This window comes from Poecilia formosa, unplaced genomic scaffold (assembly GCF_000485575.1).
Source record: "Poecilia formosa unplaced genomic scaffold, Poecilia_formosa-5.1.2 Scaffold229, whole genome shotgun sequence".
In the NCBI taxonomy this organism is placed as follows: Eukaryota; Metazoa; Chordata; class Actinopteri; order Cyprinodontiformes; family Poeciliidae; genus Poecilia; species Poecilia formosa.
Genome location: NW_006800168.1, coordinates 875,004 through 897,528, shown reverse-complemented (window position 1 = coordinate 897,528; position 22,525 = coordinate 875,004). Strand labels below are relative to the sequence as shown.

The following is a 22,525-nucleotide window of genomic DNA, read 5'->3' as shown; positions in this document are numbered from 1 at the left end:
TATGAATTCACTAGTTATACCTCAACTAATTAATATTAACTTTAATATTTTACATTTTTGGAAAACATTAGATTTGAGTTTTTGCAGTGTACCTGCGCTATATAAGAGAAAAAAAATCCTCTGATGCTCAGAGAGATATTTAGAATTTACTTAAATAATTTATGAGCAGTTATTTTACTTAAAAAAAGAAACAGTTTTTTTTTTTTTTACAGTTTTAACCCGCTTATGTGTTAAATAGTTTTGTTCTTTGAGCTTCAGTGTTTGTTTTTGTGCTTTTTTTCTGACAACATGAATATAAGTGAATATTTTCATGGCGTTCTTTTCATTGTGTTTATTCCTCCCGTTGTTTTCCTGTAGACAGTATTTCTGTGAATCTCTGATGATTTATTTGTTTAAAGTTTTGTAGCCTTTTTTCCGTTTTTGAAGACGTTCCATCTTCCTTTTTGTTGTCAGTTTTTATGTTTTGCTAACATTAAACCTTTTTAAGTTTTACTTTGTTTCCTGTGTCACTTCCTGCTTTTAACACTGTTTACTGTCTTTAATCACCATGTTGTGTTCATCAGTGTCTTTCTAACCTTTTGAAGCCAATTAGTGTCTTCGTTTAGTGATTTTGTGTCTTTTTGGACCCGTGTTGCTGCTTTGTGTTGTTATAGTTGCTTTGTATCTTTTTGTGACATTTTCTTACTTTGCATCTGTTTATAATCTGGAGTTTTAGTGAATTTCCATGTTAATTTGTGTCTCCATGTTGCAGATTTCTGGATACTTTGTGTTATTTTGTTAACATTGTGTCTTTGTTTTTACTCGTTTTCTGTATTTTCAGAAATTGTGTCATTTTGTGGACCTGCTGTGTTCTTTTATTGTAGCTTTTTTGTATCTGTTCTTTCTCTTAGATCAGTGTTTTTCAGCCCTGGTCTTCACCGCCCCCCTGCATGTTTTAGATGTGCCTCTATTCCAGAACAGCTGATTCAAATGATTGCATGACCATCAAGTACTGCAGAAGCCTGTTAATCACCCAGAGATACAATGCAGGTGTGTGGCAGAAGGGAAACACCTAAAACATGCAGGACAGGGGGGCCTGACGACCAGGGTTGAAAAACACTGGCATAGACTTTTGTATCTTTTTTACTCACTTTGTTAAACTTGGTGCCTCCCTGTGACTCTTCATAGTTACTGTTCTTCTTCTCTTGCTATTTTGTGTTTCTTTAGATTAATTTTGTGTTTTTTCAACATTCTGGGTATTTTTCTTGTTTTGACATTCTGTGGCCTTCTTGTGTCGATTATTTAGACATGATTTCTCTTTTATGACAGTTTTTTACACTTTTTTGGACTTGCTGAGTGTTTTTATCGTCCTGCATAATTTTTAAGCCACTTTGACTCAAGTGTCATTAGTGTTTATTCTTTATAGCCATTTTTGTCTTTTTAGCCCTATAATGTTACTCTTGCCACCATTTCTTTTGACTGTCACGTCTTGTTGTTTGGTTGACATTTTGTTTGGTTTTGTGCTCATTTGACATTCTACTTCCTTCTTCTGTTCATTTATTTGTCTTTTGTTGCTGTTTTTTGTTTCTTTTTACACTTTCTTAGACTTGCTGAGTGTTTTTATAGACAGTTTGATTCTGTTTCAGTTTGTTTATTCTTTATCGTAATCTTTGTCTTTTTAAACTTATTTTTTGCCCTTATAAGCATCACTTTCTTTGGCTTTGTATCAATTTCATCTTGTTTTGCAGCCATATTGAAGTGCTGTTAATTTCCCTCTTCTTGCAGACATTATGTCTCATTTTTTATTCTGTTAGTAATTATTTTTTATCTCTCTGTTTCCTTTTGCATTTTCTCAACATCTTTCTGTGAAGAAAAACAGCCTCATAATAATAAACTAGGTAATTTAAAAGTATCCAACCTCTTCAAACCAAATCCTTTTCAAATTAAAAGTATGTGGAGCAGTTTTTGGCTCCTGCTGACCTCTGTGTGTGAGAACGTCAGTGGAAACAACATCCTGGACACACAAGCAGACAGGAAACTGGCCTGTAGCGCCGAAAACAAGATCTCCTCTCAAAGACTCGCTGCCAGTTTGAAGTCGGACTCTGAGGCAAATCAGAGATCTTATCGGGTTTGAAGTGGAGAACACCCGCTTCTCTGTTCACCTCCGAGCGATTCTCCCCCCAAGAGAAACAAAACAACAACAAGGTCCTGAGGAAGAGGAGCGGAGGAAGAGGAGCTGAACGTCTTGGAGGCAGAGCTGGTCTCAGATCAGAGGAGCATCAGTGACCACATTAAGGATGATGCTGCTGCAAATCTCCCTCAGACCTGATCACGCTCCGTCTCTTCGCCTCCAAGCCTTTCGACATCACTGGAAACATGTCAGCACCATGAAGAGCAGGAATCTGAGGCGCTTCCAGCTAATGGTTAGTCGGAGATAAAGATGGAGGACTCTGACCTGACCGTATCACTTTAACTTTTTCTTTTAATTACAATAATTAGGCTTTCAAAATCAGCGACCTTTCCAACTCCTGTTCTTTTTTTTTAAATCTATGACAGAAATGAGCTTTGCTGCATCAAACTACAGTAATGCTGATTCATCTTAAGCCATTTTATAAGAACCATCAGTTTTTTATTGTGTTTTCTGGTAAAAAGCTGAAAGTGAAGGTGGTTCTTTTTATCTGACTGTTTTCAAAACTAAATTCTGCTCCTGATTCAGTGAAATGAATAAACTTCCTCTCCTCTATTAATTTGCTCTTTTTGTTATTTTTTACTTCCATCAAGTTTTTGTTATTTTAGGTTTAACTGGTTTGATTTTGTTGCATTTTGTTGATCCATTTGTCTTCTTGTCCGTCTTTTTTTGACCCTTGAAAACTCTGTTTACCAACCAACCAACCAACCAACCAACCAACCAACCAACCAACCAACCAACCAACCAACCAACCACCTACCTATTGGTTGGTTGGTAGATGGTTGCTTTATAGATAGTAATAAAGCAACCATCTATCTAAATCAACCAACCTGTACGTCCATCTGTTCATTTATTCCTGCCAGGTCATCTAATATTTTCAAACAGATGCTTTTCTTGCTTGTTTTTCTTACTTTTTCTTACTAAAGAAGCAAATTTAACACCAACCAGTGACTTTTCATGCTAAAATTGTGGTAAAATTTCCACAAGTTGCCATGATTATTTCTAAACAATACATCTTCAGGAGATTTTCCTGCTGTCCTTCATTGTGTGAATTTGCATCCGTGATGCGGCTTATTTGCTTTATAGACGTATGAAGACAAATGACAGCCAACAGAAGGCACAGTTTCAAAGCTGGACGTTGTTTTATTCATGCAGACAGGAGCCTGCTGGAGACTCTCTGGAAATGTGGTGGGAAGTCAAGCGAGCCGAGATAAGGGTTGTATAGAGCAGCGGGGGGAGAAATAGTCGAACAGGAACTGCTGGATGCACGGCTAGAGACAAATATTTCATCAGCAAAGTTCCCACATCCAAACTCTTGTGAACACACCCCGCCCCGGGTTTGTGTTTGCCTCGCCTTGACACTGGTAAATATGTGTTTTCCTCCGCTGCGATTGGAGATTGACTGCATAAAATGACTCATTGTGGCGTCTAAAAAGCAAATCTGTTGCTGAGCTTATTGACAATGCGGGCCGAGACGGGAGGATAAATAAAGAGACACAGGGAGGAAATGAAGGCGGCTGCCCAATCATGACGCCTGCTTAAGACCTCTGAGTGCTACTTTACTGTTGCAATATTTTGACTGAAATCTTAATGCAATGAGGATTAAAGGGATTACAACATAATCTTGAGTAATCCAAAACGCCACGGACGGAGGAGCACTTGTAATAACGGCGTAAAACCCGTCCGGAGGTCTGACAACATTGTCAGTCACAGCGAGGATTAAATATTTGCGGGAAAAACTTTCGACTAATGCCCGCAAACCGTCGCCGGTGGAGAAAGGCCCGGGTGCCGGCAGGCAATTTGGTAATTTAAGAGACATATAGCACCTCGGTAAGTGCCGGCCGGCCCGCTGCCAGGACAAAGCCCGGCTTTTTAAGCAGATTTACTCCTCCAATTTTTGTTTTTGATCAATGCTCAGGCAGGTTCATTACGCTTGGAAAGCAGATGGGGGGCGGCTTGAGGAATGAAAACGTTCCCACAACCACGAATCAATTCTTATTAGGTTTACTGAAATGTCATCAACGTGTCCATTAGCTTTTCCATTAATTTATATTTTCTCCTCAGGAGAAGCTTGTATATTTTAAGGATTATGTAAAGCATCAGCAGAAATTATCTTTTGAGCTAAATAACCCACATTCATCGACTTGAACCTGCCTTTAATTACAAGCCTTCACTCAATAACGGCCGTTTGCGAGACACATTAGTGGGATTTGATGCCGACCTTGCCTGGATGTGCCCTGAAATTCCCCCGCTGCTTGATTGAAGTCGTATTGACGCCAAACTCCTCTCAAACAAACCAAACCCTTAATTTCAGTGAATAAAAACAAATTGAGTGGGAGAGAAGCTTTTAGGGAGGAGAGGCGGCATTAAGAAAGCAGGAATTTGTGTCAAGGAAGAGGAAGCAGAGACGCTAGCAGGGTGACAGCACCAGGAGAGCGGCGGCCATCATGGCTGCAAACCGCCAAACTCAGAAACACACATCGCTCAGGACATAATCGGAAACACTTCCAGTCCTTTATAAGACCATCGCAATTTCAATAAGTGAATCTCTTTTTAAAAATATCAAAACCATTCAAGACTTTATTTGGTTCTGCTTTGTTCTGGTCCTCCAATTTTAATAACCAGTTGGAGCCTCTTGTGGTCTTTGTAACTTTTTGTAGTAATTTTCTGTTATTTATGCTCTTCCGTATCTCATTCTGGGTATTTTGTTTCCCTGTGCCTTTGTAAGTATTTGTGTAATTTGTAAAGTCAATTTTGAAAGTTTTTGATTTTGTCTCTTTCTTTCATTTTTTGTTTTATTTGTGTCTTTGTGTTGCCATTTTCTGTCATTTGTAGTTATTTGTATTTTCATATCTATATTTATTGCTCTTATCTTTTGTAGCCATTTCTTCTCCATTTGCGGTTATTTGTATGTTTTTGTAATTTTGTCATAATATGACAGAGGTTGTAAATAATATTTACCTTCTTATTCTTATAACCATTTCCAGTTGTCAATCTTGCAGTCTCATTTTTAAATAATCATAATCACCCAACATCCTTTTCTGATCAGTTACTATAAATGCTTGTTGTCAGTCAGATTGAAGCAATCAAAGAGTTTGTTGTGGAAATACTTTGACAAACTTTTTTTCCGAGCCATATTTCGTACTGATGCATATTCAGGCCGTTGTTGCAGGAGGTCATGAAGCTTCGCTGCATTAATCGCCAACATCGACTCTTGGTCTTTGAAATGTCAGGTTGCATATTCTGATGGAAATGTTTCCCTTCACACTTAATTTGGTGCTTTTCAAGTCAAAATCTGTTTTTGATTTCTTAAAAAAAAAAGCATGTACGGAGGTCAATAAATGTCAGCCGGCTCTCCAAAAAGTTGAAATGTTTCACTCAAAAAATTCAAATCCGCTGTCAGTCAACTCCACCTTTTGGCCTTTGTGGGGTTGGAGGGGAACATTTCCAGGACGGCGTCTCTGACTCATCCTCCTACTGCTCGGCCGTACGTGGGTGTGACGTTTGACCCCAGACCGCCGCCGCCTGTCCTGCAGCAGACGACTGGAAACATTCCAGTTTTCTCTCCTAACAGGCGGAGATACAATCAGTAGGAACTCCTCACCTTAACGCAGGATTAGATTGTTATTCTGCAAACGCATCAAATGATCCGCTCTGATTTAAAAACTGTCTAAACTTTAAACAAGAAATATGTCAAAAGTCAGCAGCAGCATTATATTTATCAATGTGAAGCTTATTTATATTTAGGTTCTCAAACTGGTCAAGTTGATATATTCATTCTTTAAAAATGTTTGTAGTTTGTATCAATTCTGTAACTTTCTGTGGTAAATTTATGTCTTTTTGTTGCCATTTTGTATCTTTATGATGTTACTTTGTATCTTTTGTTCCATGTGTTATTTTTTGGTCACTGTGTAACTTTTTTGTGCTTTAATAAATTAATGTTTTAAGTTACTTTTTGTATCATTCTGGAGTCGTTATTAGTTTTTTTCTGCTGTTAGTTTTGTATCTTTTACAGCTTTAATGAGATGTGTAACTTATTTCACACATTGTCAGTTTTCTGTGTTTCTTTTTGGTCCGTTTGTATCTAGATATACGACATAAATAGTTTTTTAATTTTCTGTTCTTTATTTTTTCTATTTTCAGTAGAAGATTAGTTTAGTTTTTTTTTTTTTTTTTAATCATTTCAACCGGAGGTAATGAATGAGGAAGATGCAGAAAAACAATAATTTTAACAAGTGTTTCTTATTAGATTGGTTTCAAACAGAGGTCTTCAACATGAGGGTCGCCACCTTTAGGAGGGTCACAGCGGTGCAGCAGAGGGGTCGTCAGATTTCTGACTTTTTATGCATTTTTTGTGTATCTGTTTTAAAATTCAAACACAATATGTAAAAACTGTTAAAAGGAGACAGAGAATATTGTATTTTAGTCATGAATTCGTAGTTTTCTACAGAAGGGTCGTCATATTTTGGACTTTTTATACATTTTCTGTATATTTAAAAATATATGTACACAGTTATTAAAAGGAGGCAAAATATTGTATTTCAGTCACAAATTTGTAGTTTTAGTGAGTAAAAGTGTTAAAAGTTCAGCATTTTATGCAAAATAACATTTTGTTGATGGTTTATCAGGTGATCAGCTTTTTAAAAAATGCTTTATAGGAGAAGCTGTGTGTTATTTGGACATTATTATTACATATTAGTAGAATGACAAATGGTGTTTTTTGCACCATCTCTCCATCAGTTTTGGGGTCTGAAAAACATTGAAAACCTTCAGACTTCTGCTCTGAAATGAATCCTCAGAAACATGTGCTGCCCCCCAGTGCAGACTGCCGTCAACAGCAGCCGGCTTTAACTCAGATAACAGGCTGGACATGTGGCTCAGTCAGCAACAACACCACCAGCTCCGCGCTTCTCCAAGAAAAAGAAGGAAAAAAAGCTGCCAGGCGGCTCAGACGGTTTATTTTTCCTGCCTATAAGCCATAATGAGGTTGTGCCCTGGGGAATCAGTCGAGCGGAAGGTTATTAATGCCTCAAAAAGGGAGGAAAAAACAGAGAAAAAAATCCTCTGCACCTTCTGCGGCCGCGGCGCGAAGGCAGGGAGAGACTGTCAAACAATTAAAGTGAAGTGAATTCCCTGAGACGGAAGAAAAACGGACAGCAGCGTCCGGCAGGATGAGAAAACCGTCTGCTGACCTGCGAAGTGCAGGAGTTCAGATCAAACAGGGCGGAGGATCATTACTGTACATTCATCTGTCTCTAATCAGCCGGCTGTAATATCTGACCGGCTCCCACTGGGAGACGCGGCTCCTCTTCTGTTAACTGGACCCTGATTGGAGCCGGGCAGCGAGAAAAAAACAGGTGAACGTGTGTTTATGCTCTAATGTCAGGATTCAAACTCCAGCTGCATGATTTCACCATTCAGAACAGCACTTTAATTATTTTTCTGTCCAATTTGTGCAAGAAGCTGCTTTGCTGCAGATCATGTCAGAGATGTTCCTTTTTCTGCTGCCTTCCTCCTCACTGCTGAATGTCTAATGAGGGCAGAAAAAGAAACGGCCTTCTCCAAAAGGAGGATTTTCTTCTCTAAGGTTGGAGAAACTTTTGCACATGTGCCTATTAATTATGCTAATGCCGGATGGCTCCTAATTTACACCTAAATCCAACGTTTCAATGCCGTGGCAGCAACTGCTACAGGAAACAAGGAGAGGGAAAAACAAAAGCTGCCGAGGTTTTGGCAGATCAACCTGATCGAGTTTAGATAAAAACAGAAAAGATTTTATAAAACATGGAGAGAAATTTAACTGAGATACTTAGGAAAATATGTATGTATGTATGTATGTATGTATGGACGGACGGACGGACGGACGGACGGACGGACGGAAGGATGGAAGGATGGATGGATGGATGGATGGATGATTCATCTGATCATCCAACCACTGAATGGTTGGATGATCAGATGGATGGATGGTTGGATAATTTAATAGGTGAACAGATGAATGAACAAGCAGACGGATGTGTGGATGATCAATTGGATGGATGAACTTCCTGTTCAGGTCTTCAGACCTAAAATGTCGACTTCCTGTTATCAGTTCAGGCAGACGCCGCCTTGCTCAGCAGAACGCTGGCACTAGGACCCTGAGGACTCGTTTAATTTGTCCGTCAGTGAATCACGAGAAGCTGAAATCCAGTTTTCCATCTGGAGTCCCTCCAGGCAGCGTCTGTGTGCCACACATCTTCGTCTCCATTCAGTCTAACTCACACCGCCGCGCTACATCCTCCATTGTTTCTCCGCCAACGCCGCCGCAGCTCATCGTCTCTCCTCACCTTTGTGTCTCTGTCTCCTGGCGGACCGTCACGTTGGCAGGTCGCGTTCAGCTGTGACCCGACCCGACTCGCCAGGGGAAACTCAACAAACGTGGCTCCCACAGGAGAACATCGAGAGGTGACACTCCTAACAGCAGCTGGTGGATTTAAAGTCCACCATTTTGTTTCTTTTTCACAGCTCAGACACCATCCTGCTGTCGGTCATCAGGAAACAACTTTTGTTTCATTTTTCATCAAACGCAAAGTGAAAAACTGCAATCATGGCCCTAGAAATAGAGTCAAACTTCTTATTCAATCTAAACTTCATAAACCTAAAACTGAAGTCAACAACCTGAAGAACAAGAATGAAGCTTACGCCAGAAAGACCAAGGAGAAAGTTGTTAGTTTAGATGGAAATCTACCTAACCCAACAAACTGGACAAGAGGAACAGCCAAGAGTTAGAATGGCCCAGTCAAAGTCCAGACCACAAAGAGATCTCACACAAACTAACAATACCAACAGTGGATGAGTTTGAGTACCTGAGGTCAACCGTCCAAAGCAACAATAAGGGAAATGTTTGAGCACCAATCCAGTTTAATGATATTCACAACAAATCTAATCTCAAGACACTTTAAAAACAATCATACTTGATGTAGATGAGTTTAAACACCTGAGGTCAACGATGCAAGGCAACAGTTAGCAACTCAAATACATGAATTAGAGACGACTGGGTTTTCCTCTGTCCTCATTTCTAAGGTGATCTTGGTTTGGAAAACAGACGTTAAAGATTCCAGGACTGTCTGGTTGATTTGTAGGAAATGCGGGGCGGTTTTACAGAAGTTTACAGCCGTAAACTAGGCCAAAGACAGTAATTTCCTCTGAAGTGAATTCTGTCCTGACTCTCCTTGTTTTCTGGATCCTTACTGGGGCTTTGCTCGTCACACCCATCAGCTCTGAAATGCTGACAATCCGCTCATTAATTTGAACGGTGCAGCCGGGTCTGAAGCGCGAGAAGCCCTCAGCCATTTCCCTAATGGTGTGCGAGCCGGCTGACTGGGGCGGAGCTGGGAATGGCGCTGGAGGTGCTGGGAGCCGAGCAGCCATGATGGCTAACCACCGCAACATCCTCCTCCTTTGTTCCTCCTCTCCTCTTCTCACCCCAAACAGCTCCGCCTGTCACAGTCCGACATCAGGGTTCACTGGCCTGTCAACATTTACCAGCAGATAAAGACAGAGAGGGGGAATTTCTCCGCCCTGGAGAGCTCATCGCCGAGAAGAGTGTGTGGAAAGACGCGGAGCGAGTACTTATGTGTCTTTTCTCAATGACAGCAGCCAAACAGAAAACACTCAAGCGGGCCGAGTACATCAGAGCCCACCGGACGCCCGTGAAGCGGCTTGTTGGTGAAAAGCGACGACTGAGCAAATAGGACTCAACGCGGCCTGCAACAAGCTTCGCTAGCTTAAACTTATCTGAGAGGAGGAAATAAAAAAGCAGGACAAAGATTTGGGATTCAACAGCCTCACCAACTAATAAACATCAAGGGGATTTCTCCACACAACAACGCGGCGGCTCTTTGAAACGGTCACAGCACTGAGCCAGTGATCCACCTAGGCTCTTTTAAATTATCCGTGTTTGTCGGGAAATTTGTTTGCTAATTGGGCCACAGATGACAAAGATGTCTGCAAAGTTCCTCTGAAGCTCGTCAGGAAAAAACACAAATATCTGCTTCAAACGGCACTTTACTCCTCCGCCCGCTGTCAAAGGAGGAACTCAAAGGGAACAGCTTGTTAATGTACAGTTAGATATATTTATTAAACTGCCATTGATCTAGAAAGGAGGAGATTTACCTCAGAAGTCAGAGTTAATCTGACACTTCTGTGAGTCTTTAATCTGAGGTATTTCCACCTATTTTTTAAAAACAAATCCCTCCCACAGAGATAACGCCCATCATCTGCTGGATGATTTCTGGACAAAACGCAGATTATCATTTATAATTTCTTTAAAAACTATCTATAAATTATATAAAAGCATAGATTTAAAAACATTTTGAAACACTTTTTTCATACAAATAAAAAACCTATTTAATGACAAAGTAAAAGGAGGAAATTAGAATTGTGTAAAAGAAATACTTAGAAAATGCCTGAGTCACTGGTTGCTATGGTGACTCCCGCCTTCTCTGCATAAAAGCATAAAACAACTTTTAAAAACATTTTAAGAAAAAACCTCTTATATGTATACGAATAGAAACTGATTTAATAATGTATTAAAGGACGAAAATAGAGTTACGTAAGAAACAAACCTGGTTGCCATGGCGATTCCCGCCTTCTCTGCTGAGCCCACAGCATAAAAATGAGAAATTAACCCTTTAAACAACCAACCACTGGGGAAAAAATACAAATGTATCAAAATGATTCTGAAACCATGAGGAGTAGAAGCTTCTGGTGGACATATGTTTAGATTTTTATGAATTTACAAAGTTTCATGGAGGAGAAATGACAGGTTGAATAAATGATTTCATCCCAGTATTGAGAGGAAAACTTACAATGGGAGTGAATGGAGGTTTGGGGTGAGCACTCTGATCTTGAGGGAGATTTGACAGAAAGCCAGAAGTCCTAAAGCCGTCACACACACACTGGGTAAAAGTAGACCAAATCAGTAACATTTAGATGTATATATTGCTCATTTGGAGAAAAACGTGATTTAAATTTAACAGTTTTTGAACTTTTAAATTTAAAAGTGTGTGACATCATCACACAGTTAGCTAAACATTCTGCTAAAATCTAAAAAAATCATCAAACTTCAAACTGTGGTCACATAAAAACCATGAAAGGAATAAAAACTCAAATTTCCCCAACTATAGTTCAGTTTTCTGTGAACCAATAAAACTTTGAATGACATTTCTACTGCAGAGTAACGCAGAGTTACAGAGCCCCAAATGGGCTGCATTTCCTCGTTCCTTTTGCCAAATTTATTCTGTTATATATTTGACAAAATATGTTGATTATGATGTTTTGATACCAGAAGTCAATGCAATATGTTCCTGATCGAGCAACATATTTTATAGTGTTTTGTTCAGGGTTTTTCTAATGTTATTGTATTTTAAAACTTAAAAGGATGTAAGAAACAAATCAAAATCCCCCAAATTATGAGCTAAAGACACATTTGTTTTGCAATAATCTGCAACAGATTCAAATTAAAAAGTAAAACCAGACAAACACCAGTGGAAATCGTTTTTTGTGATTCTTATTTAAACAAAGATAAAGTAAAATCCTCCACAAACCAAACAAACCAGAAGTGATTTCTGTTCTGAAATGCTGCTAAATAAACTTTTTACTGTCAAACATAAATGTAGTCTGACAGAATAACATGAACATTTGACGTGTTGCATTATTACTCGTATTTAAAACTTTTCAGTTGAATGTTTAAAATTCAGCTTAAAATTTGATTATTTCCGTATTTTGATCTAAAAACATTTGGGACAAGACGACATCTTTTAAATCTGGACGGTTTTAATAATGGAGGTTTTTCTACTGTTCAACTTTTCAGCGGAAGCATTTTTAAATTTTTAAACCAAAGTTAACTTGAGCATCAACATGATTATTATACTTTAAGGCTTCACCTTCAGTTCGGGCTTTAATTAGGACATTAATGAAATATGTTTGTAGGTTTTTCCAGAGAATAAATATTTTTAGAGGTGGCGACAGAAAGGCTTTTTAAAACACATCACCTCTGCATCTTGTTAACAAGATTTCCCTCAGATTGTTTCCTAAATGTCATGTGTTGTCACAGCGAAGCTCCTCACACACTTACGGCCCACGGAGGAGGCATGTGAGGCGCAGGTCACATGATCCGACTCGTCTCCCCATCATCTTCTGGTTCCCACATACGTGTCACCTGTCGATGCGATTAGAGCCGTCCGTGGGCCGGGCGATGCGTCCTGACTGAGGAAGACAAAAAGGCATCAGTCATCGGCGGTTTGCCGCAGTGTCACGGTCGCTTTGATGTCACGGAGCTGACGTGAGCCGAGCCTGGTTCTTCAGCCTGCAGCCAGGAGAAGACAAAGAGCATCAGACGTCCAGGTTGATCCCACCGAGGGCCAGGCAATGAGGCAACGAGGCAACGAGGCAACCAGGCAGGGAGTTTGGACATCAAGCTTCACCGCATTATGACACAATCGCCGAGATAATAAGCACCGTGATGTCATCGATTTGAGTTCCTGTTCAGGGTTAGAGCGTCGATGTTTGGGATTTATGAAACCGAGTAACAGGCAGGAGCAGTTAGGGTAAGGACCAACCAGGAATTAGTCAGATCCAACCAAAAATTAGTCCATTGTCCAAATTATCCAGAGGTGGGCAGAGAATCCAAAAATGATACTCAAGTTAGAGTAAAAACATATTTGGTAAAAAGTCTACTCAAGTACTGAGTAACTGATCAAATTATGCATAATTAAATATTTGAAAATTGCATAATTTTCAAATATTATGCAATGGACCAAATCTGATGGACCAAAATATAAAGTTAAGTGGAAATTTTGGTATTTTAAGGATGAAAATGACAATAATTCTTTTAAGTAACAGAAAATAACATCAAAGAAAATGTTTCCAAATCAGTTTCTTTCAACAAAAAACACTTCTAAAACTTTAACCAAAACTGCGTGTCTGTTTTGGTTAAAACATGTTTGTTTTCCATTCAGTGGATAAAAAAAATCCAGAAATTTTACTCAAGTAAGAGTAGAAATACTTCACAATAAAATTACTCAAGTAAAAGTAAAAAGTACAGCGTAGTAAAAAACTGATTCTGTTCTCATATTGTGAGAAATTTGATCTGAATTTAAGACAGTAATGTCCGGACAGAATGAGCCTGTGGACTGCACATGGCCCGGGAGCCTCCAGTTGATTACCGCATTCAGACTTTGACCATACCTGTCCCCTTCATTCTGCGGTTTTCTTCCCAGATGGTTTGGTGAAGCTAACCATCTGGTGCGTCAGGTTACCGCAGACCAGCACCGAGTTATTTCAGGCTTTGTGTCACAGCTCTACCTCTGAACGCCGTCCAAAAACATGCAGGTTTCAGTCTTTAAAAAAAAAAAACAAACAAAAAAACCCTTTTACTGCCATCTAAATGCAGGTTTGATGGAGCGGCTGAGACGGAGCGGATCCTCCCAGCTCGCCGGGTAAAAACTCTGCTGGAATGTGATGGAGGAACCAGGTTGGGTTTCATGAGCAGGTGTCTGTTGTTTTTCTCACACTGTTTCACCACCTGTTCATCTCAACTCCTTCCTGGGATTTTTTTCCCCTCTGCGAAGGGCTTGGGAAAACATTACAGCATTAAGCTTTCAGATAACACTGAATAAAGAGACACATCTACATTTTTTTACATCACTGTCTGAAGTTAAATCAAACCAAACTTCTCTTGTTTTCAGTCAGAATCACCAAATTTATGTCTATTTATTAAAAAGCCACAACAATGAGATTTATATATTAGTGTCTTTGGATGATTACTGTCTCTCTAACCAATGAGGGAAAGCCCAGATGTTGATGTCACGGCTTTGGGAACTTCTGATTGATGCCTGAAGTTTTATCTGTTACATAGATCTCGTGACGTCACACTTCCAGGAACTTTGTTCCCGACAGCCATTTTGGTAGGTATCCGTAACTGTCATGACAGTTGCTATGTAGTTGCTATGACAACAATAAACAAGCCACAAGCTTAGAAGTAGCTCTCACCTTGATCCTATATAAGTTATAAACAATATACTTTACAATATTTACTCAATTACAATTTCTGAGTACTCTACCTTCATTTTGTTGGTCTCATACACATGGTTTTTATGCTTTCTACTTGCCTTCCAAGATGGCCGTTTAGTGGCGTGATGGGGAATGTCCAACTATCATAATGTTAAGAGACAGATTCTGGTCCAAAATGCGGAAATCGACCCCATTTGAAGCTGGTAAGATGGAATCCTTATTCACTGAAACATTTTCTGCACCATGGGCTGAAAGGCAGCTCAGCAAGGAAGGAACCAATATTCCAAAAATCCAACCAGTAATTAGTCTGAATAATTTGTTTTGTCCAATCAGAAGTTAGATGCCCTGAAATGTCACTCAGTGAGGAAGAATCCATTCCTCCAAAAAGCATAAAAATCCAGATTGCATTTTCTAAATGTCCACATTGACAAAGATCTTCATTTTTGGAGAGATGTCCTCTCTGATTAAACTAAAATGTAACTGTTTGACCATAGTAACCATTAGTACATTTGGAGAAAAAGCAAAGACGCTTGTATCACCCTAACTGCCAAATATGGTGGTGGCAGCATCATGCTGTGGGGCTTTTTCGTTGCAGGAGGAACTGGTGCACTTCATGAGAAAAGAACATTATGTGAAGTATTGAAGCAACATCGAAGCTAAAGCTCCAGACGGATGATGATCTTCAGCAGTCAAAGTCGTTATAAAGTGATTTAAAGACAACAAAGTCAATGTTCTGGTGTGGCCTACACAAAGTAAAAGTTGTGGCCAGATCCAAAAGCTGACCCAGTTCCACCAGTTCTGTCAGGAGGACTGGACTAGAACTCCAGCAGCTACCAGACTGAGAAAAGAAAACCTAAAAATGTTTGACCCAGGTTACACAGGTCAAAGGTGAAAAACTACCAAATACTCAGGAAGTTTATGTAAACATCTGAGTTTATAGATATTCATAAATCAATTTATCTTTACTGTGACTTTTACCAAATAGAAACAATTTTGGTGATTCTACTTGTTAAGTCTTTCCACATCAAAGCCGATCCGACTTGAAAGGATCTTTGAAAAACCTTGTAAACAAAACAAACATAATAGTTTTCCATTAACCACATAACTGTTTAAAATATTTCAGTAATCAATTAGGATATTTATTTTCTATAGAGAAAAAAACCATATTAGTCCATTTTTTAACTTTAGCAGGTTAAGCCTCTCATTATTAATTTTATTTTAAATCTTCCTCCTATTTCATTTTTAGGAATGAGAACAACATTTTCTTTCCACCAAAACCACTTAAAGTAAATCACTTTAAATTGTCTAACATACAAAGATTAAAGTAAATTAAGTATTTTATCATCACTTTATGCAAAACAATGCTTTAGCAGATTTGCAGGAAAACTGATTACATGATTCTATCCAAAAACCTCAAACCAAAAAATTCAAACCAGCATCAGATTAAGTCAGCAAACTCTTAATACAAACAAACAAACAAACAAACAAACAAACAAACAAACAAACAAACAAACAGCAGGTTCTTCCTGCTGAAAATAACTCTGATTACAAACCAAACCGGATTTCTAAATAGTTGGCAGATTTAGTTTTAATACTGAGGTTTTTACTCACCGGTTTACTTGTTTTTTGGTCTGACAAAGGATGGCACACCTGCAAAACCAATCAGTGACACTAAAGCCGCATAACTTGCTGAGGCGCCCCCTGCTGTCTGAACCAAATATGTTCAAATAAGACTAACACCTTAAAAAATAAATAAACTAGTTTAGAGAAGCTGTGTCAATTGAGAGAACAATAATTGACCTAAAACAAGAGAAGTTTGATCTGATTTAACTTCAGACAGTGAGGAAAAAAAATGTGTTTGTGTATTTTTATTCTGAGTATCCAAACTTGTGGTTTCAACTGAATATTATAGGTCTATGGCTAAAACCAGCTGACCAAATGTTCTGGAACTCTGCTGGGGTTGCTAGGTGACGGGTGGAACTCTGGCTGGGGTTGGTAGGTGACGGGCGGAACTCTGCTGGGGTTGCTAGGTGACAGGGAATTCCCCGCTGTTTTGCGATGTTATATTTCTGAAGTTTTTGAAACAAGTCAGTTTCCAGACACTGAAAACCGTTCATTTATTGGCAGAAATTGGCTTGGTTTGTTTGTTTTAAGAACTTCAGCTGTTTATAGAATTAGGAGAAACTCGAATGGAAATACATTTTGCATATTAGGCCCAATTTAAGCCTTTTATTGCTGTAAAACCATTATTTCTACCCTAAACTTGGTCAAAATTAGGAAATGACAGCACTATAAAGTCCCCCAACTCTAAAAGTCCAGTTAAGATTGATATAAAAGCCTTATTAGGTGTGAGTAATGGTAGAAGATGGAGGTTTGGGTGGAAAGTAAAACTGGGAACAAAGAGTTTGCAAGCGTGTCAGCCAGCGTTCCCCCTCTGCGCCCCGACACCAGTTTCCATGTTGCAGGCTCGGCATTACACTTGTCAATGAGTTTGCCTGTGCGGGCCATGCACCGCTGCCCTGCGTCTCCTTTCTAAAAGGCGCCGGCTCGTGCTTGAACGCTCACTGTGTCCACGCCTGGTGCCCTAATCCAGGGCCTGCTCTTCCTTTAAGCAGGGAGTTAACTTAATCCCTCTCATTTAGGCAGCTGCACCAGCAGGAACTACGGAGGACGGGGGAAGAAAGTTCAAACTGTGACACTTTCAGCTGCTGCCACCGCACCTCCCTGGTTCCACATGCGCTCCGTCTCGGCCCGGTGTTTTAATGCGGCTGTGAATAATGCATGGGACGGGAAGGAGAGGGGAACAGAGTGAAGCCGGGGAACGGTGCTTTGATAAACGTTTTTTAGCATCTTGAACAAACTCTGGATGTTTTATTGGGATTTTATGGGATAAACTGAAACAAGGTAGAGCGTAACTTGAAGTGGAAAGGAAAGCAAACATGGCTGCCAGTAGCTTTTACTGCTACATTAGTCATTTTTAACATATCAGTATCTGATTAAGTACAACTGGATCAATATTCCTACCAACTCCAGGAAGTCCTGCTCTTTCAGAGCCACTTCTTTCTCCTCGGTTCAGATCTGGTGCTTCCAGCCTGTTGATTCACAACACAAATAAATAAAAACTGTTCCCAGCGTCATCATTTAACTGTTACCTTTCAGAGTGAAGAAAGGTTCTTCTTTGTCCTCAGTTCACTCTCAGGTGCTGCGTCCAAAAGAAACAAATCAAACAAGTCGGCCTCAGCAGACAGAGTGCTGAAAAGCAGCAGAGATATTCATGTGTACTCTGGCAGAGAGCATCCTGACCGGACCGCAGCTCCGTCCCGCAGTCAGGAAGACGAAGCGGGAAACGCCGACTCGTCTTCAGGAAAACATCCCTGAGGTGCTCGTCACTCCTCGAGCCTCTTTGTTTTTGGATGGACCCATTGTTCCTCGGATCTGGAAACATTTTATTTCGATGACAAACGGTGAGTCTTTGCCGTCTCTGGAATATTTTTACAGGAGAGTTTGAGTCGGTGGAAAATGTTGCGACTAAAGAAAACATGAGGAGCAGCTGTGGAGTCGAGGCTGAAGGTTTGAACCATGACGCAAGAGTTTCACGAACTATTAGGGTGATTCTGTTAAAATGAGGTCAGATGTGAAAATTTATCACAATGAGATTAAGAGCAACTTCCTAACTGATAAACTGGACCATCAAAAACTTCAAGGTTCAACTGAATGAAGAAGGTTTCAATCTCCTCCAAGTCCAAAACCATTTTCAAAACCTTAGTCCTGCTTCATTGCTGCCTCAATTTGACATTTTACTTCCCAGCTTTAGCACAAGTTGCTAAGTTTTCTGTTTCCTTTGATTCATCTGTTTCACAATGTAGGAAATCTCAAAATTTAAAATCAAAAACTAAACAAAACATTCAAACATAAACACAAACTGGAGCAAACGTCCCTGTTTTCACTGCGGTTCATCCTCCAAACCACAAGGTGTCACAGTTGTACTCACTGGAAGTCCACTCAACAAACTAACAATTTTAAAGTGTAACTAAACATCAGATAAACTGTTTAAATTAGGGGTTCTATAAGTTTCTGTCCAAATTTTGACATTTCCCTGTAAACTTGTTTCATTCTGCAAAATTTTGCCCAAATAATGCAGTTTTTGCGTTTTTGATTAAAAACAGTTGCCAGAGCGATCTCAAACATAGCTACATTGTAAACAGTACCTCTCAAGTCCTAAGCCTTCTGCTCGTTCCCCAGTTGGCCACGCCCCTCAGTGTCTTTTGGCTCCGCCCAAAATTTACCACAGGGCGGGGCTTATGCTTTTACGGAGGAATTAGCTACATTTTTTATTTGTTTAGCGCCTCAGACAGGGAATATGAATTTGATTTTAAAGACGTATTTAAACGTGTTTAGATGAAAACTCCCCAAAACTTCTACAGGTACTTTTTAAATGTAATGTTCATTTCGCTTTATTTGCTGTCTGTGTGCAACATTTATATTTCTACAACAGGTTTGTGTTCTGGCTTTACGTTTTTAAGCTTATGAATTTGGTTAGTTCATTTTTTTTATTCATTTCTCACAATTTTTGTTGCATTTCGGTTTTGCAGCTTTTCTTTGTTAAACTTTATAATAATTTTCAATTAGCAAAGGTTTTTTTTTACCCCCAACTCTCAAAGTTAGCAAAAATAAATCTAAAAATTGTCCTAAGTTTCTTTTTCCTCTTCTCTACCAAACTGTTTCCAAAGGAAATAATTAAAAAATTACTTCTAGATTTCCCTTGAGCTTAAAATGAAATCTAAATTTTCTGACACACTACATTTTATGTTTTGTTTTCCGACGAAATGACTCCAGGTTACATTTTTTTAATTTTCAGACGCCAAAACTTTCAGACGAATCCGCTCGATCGATCCGATTACCGCTCCCTGGGGAACTCTTCTTCTGTGCAGGAGGACTTCAGTCATGGCGGTTGTTTTGTGTCTTCCTCTCTCGTTGTTGGCAGTGCTTATGTAATAACAGATGGAAGCTAGAAATTAACACGTCTTGCCTCTCTCGTTTTTTCCCCTCCTATCTCCATTTATTTTTAATGCGGCGAGCACGAGCCCGCTCTCCTGTCGTCTGTCTCTCGCCGTGAGTGTGTGTGCGTGACCTCGGTGAGCCGGCGGCACCTGTCAGGAGCGCGTCGCACCGCGGTTTGCGTGCCTAATTAGCACACAAGGAATTCGGTGGCACGAGGCGTGCAGCGTCAGTGGGAAGAGACGAGTGTGGGGTGCAATTAGGATTTGTTGGCATGCACCGAACACGAAGACAAGGAGGAGGAAGAGGAGGAGAGGTTGGGGTTTGTTGTTGGTGTGGGAGGGGAAGGTTGCATGTGGGGCTCCGTACTTCTTTCATCTCTTCAAAAGATGCACAATCCAAGAATTTTAACTTCAAACAGCTACAATATCTTTTATTTCAGGGTATTTATGTCTCCTTTGGTGGACAAATCTGTGAAAACATAATTATGATTGGTTCACATCAACAAAGTTGTTTTAAAATTGATTTTTTTTTAAGCTGCAAAGAACTTTTGTTTTTTAACAGAAATTAAAGTTTGGTTTAAAACCTCAATGGAGCAGCAGGTGGAAAAAATGTACAGCAATGTTTCAACAAACCCAGTTTCAAAACTCCACATTTTATCCAGAAAGTTCTGGAGCAAAAACTATGAATCTGTTTTTTTTTTCTTTTTTTTGTTGCCTGTTTTGGTATCTGGACAAACCTTGAGCAAAATCTAAAAGGCTCAGACTTGTTTAGAAACCAATAACCTAAAAACAACAGGATGAATTTGGTCATTTGGGTGTTGAGATTAGATTAGACTAGATTAGATTTCCACCTGATAGTGCAGGAGACTCGGTTCGATTGGGACAAAATTGCAGCATTTGTTACATTTACAGCTGCTCACTTTCTCTCTGCTCTGAGTCAAACCAACCAAACCTTTTGAAAAACCTGTTCCCCTCCTCGCCTGTGGGGGCGCTGTACCAAAAACCGCTGAAGGAAACAATATAAAAACCTCTGAAGAAGACACTGACTTGTTATATTCTTCACAAAATGTAATAAAAATGGAGCAGCATCAGATTTTAGCAGTTATTTGTCTTTGGTAAAACACTATAAGCAATTTATCCCACTAGCACTAGCCTAGCCTAGCATGTTGGTTTTGCTTGTATTTACCCAGAATTCCCTGCACCGTAGTCTACTTCCTGCTTTTGGTCCGATCTCAGGTGCTCACATAAGCAATGAAACACATTCGAGGGTCTTAAAGAGGGTGATTGACAACGCTAAGCCCCGCCTCCTGGCTCTGATTGGTTGTTTCTACTTAGAAGAAGGCAGAGAAGATGCCTTCTTCTAAGGAAAATTCATATGAATTTGTGATGACGTAGAGACAGTTTTAACAAATACGTAAAAAATATATTTTTTATAAGTTACATGCTGCATCTTTAAAAGTGGAAAAAGCCTTTAAAGTTCTTTTTCTGCTTCACATCCAACTCAAACAATTACAAAGTTTAAAAGTATTCCTTTAAATAATTTGGTTTCTTCAATCTTTCTGAGAAAGGTTTCTGTCATCGACTTTCTGCTTCTTCAGTCAGACTTTCTTCCAAACCAAACAGAAAAAAATTAAGAAAACAACTGAAGAAGCAACAGAAAGAATTTAAAGGTGGCATCTTTTAGCTTCAAGTTGGTGCTTGATCTCAACAATGGCTGCAGACTTTGTTGGGGCATTGATTGGTCATTACAGATTCATCAAAGCAACAGAAAGAGCGTTTGAGGCGGGGGGAGAAAACGACGGAGGCGGCGGCTGCTGGAAGCGATTGTGACGAGGTCGGACATCCCGCCCGCATGACTTATTTATCAACGCGGCGGCGGCGGTTTTCATGGTAAGATCGGAGTCTGCTGGGAAGTTCAAACGAGTGGAGGGAACTACAAGCAGCAGCCGGGACCTCAATTTGACGAGACGGCATCAAAAAGATCCCGATAGCCATTGTGCAAACAACACGAAAAGGGAACAAATGCCTCTTTAATATTTCCAAAAGAATATAAAACGTCATGAAAACGGTGATGAATATGAGAAGGAACAAGAAAGAGCCGTCTCTTGTTTTTAATCTAATGGGCGCGGCGGCGATGCGGCCATGTGGCCCTCGCTTTAATAATTTAACAGACATCAGGACGGCACCTGCTGGGAGCCCAAATCATCGCCACGGCTTTGAACAAAACCGCTGTGACATTATGGCATCTGGCTTTGCAGCGCACAAATACAGACAGAGAAGAAGAAAATCATTGCATTGGCGGCGCTGAACACGGCCCGGGGCTACGGAGTAATGAGCACGTCTCCGCGGAGGCTCCGCCGCCGAGTCACTTTCTGAAAATGGTTTCTTGTCTTAATAAATCCTAAATGTGTCATTTAGCTGTAAAACAGGAACAACAAAGCAGGCGACATCAATGCCCGTCTCTCTTCTTCCTCTTCTTGTAAAGATGATTTAATAGTCAAAGCGTCTCCACAGGTAGACCAACATCTCTTCTCCATTTTCTTTCCTCAAATGGTTCAAGGTCGCAAAGTTTCAACAAATACAACCAGCAAAATGTTTACAGCTCTTGATTTTGTAAATAATCCAACATGCCTCTAAAAAAGGAAGTTAGCGCCAATAAATCTGGTTTTGTTGGTTTCTACAAGGATCTACTGAGTAATGTAAACGATTTCAAACATCCGAACCAATCTGTACGGTGGCCCTGAAGTCCAAACCACTTCAACAACTCACTAAACATAACTAAACAATAATAATAACTAAACACAAGTGAGGACTTTTAATTGCTTTATCTTTGAAAAGTTTTGAAATTGTGTATTTTAATTTTGTTTTCGTGTTTTAAGTTTTTTTTGTAATGTTTGTAAAATGTTAAAATTTAGTTGAATTTTTTGTTTTGATTTTGTTTCTGTCTTAAGGCTTTTCTAAGTTGCGCTTAGTTAATGTTGTGTTTTGTTGAGAGCCAGTGTTGGTTTCCATTTGTTTGGGAAACCAATTGTGTGTCATCAACACAGTAGAAGAACGCAGTAACAAGATGGCGGATGGTGAAGATAAGGTTCGAGCTAAAGAACCAGGTATTTGTTAGTGTCTGACCAGAACCACGTTGGCGTTGGGGAACCTTGTGAAAACAACCAATCAGAAGGTCAACCACAGGAAAACACCGCCGATGGAGAAACACCAACTAGATGGAATGGGACATGTATTTGGCAGAATATTCGGTTTTAAGGCCCATTTTTGACCAGTTGGATGTCCATTACAAAACAGTCTATAGTTA

At 39.7% G+C, this 22,525-nt stretch overlaps 1 long non-coding RNA gene across 1 annotated transcript in view; it reads right to left on the bottom strand.

Moving 5' to 3' along the window:
* The window catches only part of LOC107838239 (uncharacterized), a 50,766-nt gene that overhangs the window by 4,647 nt on the left and 23,594 nt on the right, over positions 1 to 22,525 (bottom strand). Inside the window, exons 3-4 of the long non-coding RNA XR_001664309.1 lie at positions 17,243 to 17,653; positions 12,282 to 12,412 (exon numbers count right to left, since the gene is read on the bottom strand). This is a non-coding gene — a long non-coding RNA (uncharacterized LOC107838239). The remainder of the gene's footprint in view (positions 1 to 12,281; positions 12,413 to 17,242; positions 17,654 to 22,525) is intronic.